The 1,463-nt window shown below is 41.4% G+C and overlaps 1 non-coding gene across 1 annotated transcript; it reads left to right on the top strand.

Annotated features, from left to right (window-relative positions):
• The first annotated feature begins 1,092 nt into the window (after window positions 1-1,092).
• On the top strand, window positions 1,093-1,213 carry LOC136327529 (small nucleolar RNA SNORA32). Its single transcript, XR_010729728.1, has one exon. It is a non-coding gene; the product is annotated as a small nucleolar RNA SNORA32 (small nucleolar RNA).
• Window positions 1,214-1,463: the final 250 nt, after the last annotated feature.

Genomic DNA, 1,463 nt, shown 5'->3' with positions numbered 1-1,463 from the left:
CTGGTTCAGGTTTACAGTTCCAGGTTACGACCTAGATCGGTCATCAAGTTAAGGTACCTTCTGGTTTCTGGTTTTTGGTTTTAAAGAGCTCTGTCTGGTAGAATGAGGATGGGGGAAGCTTCTGTTCCTGGATATAGCCTTTTGGGGCAAATTCAAGCTGATTAGTCAAACTCTGGAAGTCAACGAACCCCACTGGGTAAGTTTCTGGTATGCATGACCAGAAGCCCTCTACCCTGCCATCTGGGGTCCTTTTGAACCTCCTGGGGAATCCTTGAGAAATCAATTGGTGCTGTCCAGTGAGTGGCAAGGCTTTGTGAAGCAAAATCCCAGCTCTCTTACAGAATGGAGATCTGTAAGAGCACTCACTTCTCTGGCTGAACTTCTGGCCATGGTTATAAATACTATTCTCTCTATATATTTTGTAAGACATACTATTCTTATCATTTAGCTTTTGCCCCAGTAAAATTAAGATTTATAACACAGTTTGTCTCCACCAGTTTACAAGCCCTACTTGTACTCAGAGAATATTGCCTCTAGACACCATCACCACCTTCTTCAGTGCCCAGGCCTCATCATCCCTCTGACAGAGAGCAATGATCTCTTGACTCTGAAGGAAAAATATTATCCCTCTTCAGCAGGAAGCAGCTACAGAAGAGAACATGCGCCCCTTTCCCCTGAAAGAATTCAGGGCCACCGTCCTTGAGGGGAGAATGTAATAGGAAGTTATTATTGTAAGGGAAGAAATCCTGCTGCCTTCTCAGATTACTGGCCGTCTGAATAAAGCACTTTTAAGGATTCAACCCCTGTCTCTGAGTATTGTATTTTCAGTGACAGGCAGCACAAGTTGAATCTTCTGGTTTCACTACCACCAAAATATCAAGTGGGTGGTGTGAACTGGAGGCAGAAGGGTCTCTAGTGTTTGTGGGGTTGTAGTGGTGAGCTCCTAAATCCTGTGTGATGTGCAACTTGGACTTAGTTCTTTAGGTCTCAACCTGAAGTCCATGGAATTTCTTCAAGAAGGTTAACTTTTGTGTCTTACTTTTAATGACAGTGTCTTACTTTTAATACTTTTAATATAAAAAAATAAATGATCAGTCATTATCAAGGCTTTTAGAATGCAGTTTCTCATTTGCCGTGAACATGACCACAAAACGTTTTTCCACTAGGTTTTCTTTCTGTTATATTGCTAGCATTCAGCCTACTGGGAACATTTTATTAACCCTTATTTTCATAACACGGGCTATAAGTGACTGTAATAGCCATTGGTAATCAGTGAGATTTTTAAATAGCTGTCTCAGATCTCTGGAGTTTGTCTCATTAATTGTAGGTTGCTAGCGACCAGATAGTTTGTGATTACATGATTCATCTCTATTACTGTTTTATAGGACTGACTGACATGGCAACTGGATTGAGCAAAAAAAGGGATTAAGACTCAAACTGGAGGAACTGCAGTGAAGGACTCA

Source organism: Saccopteryx bilineata, chromosome 2 (assembly GCF_036850765.1).
Source record: "Saccopteryx bilineata isolate mSacBil1 chromosome 2, mSacBil1_pri_phased_curated, whole genome shotgun sequence".
Taxonomy (NCBI): Eukaryota; Metazoa; Chordata; class Mammalia; order Chiroptera; family Emballonuridae; genus Saccopteryx; species Saccopteryx bilineata.
Note: the sequence above shows the minus strand (reverse complement) of the source record. Positions and strands in the feature narration are given on the sequence as shown.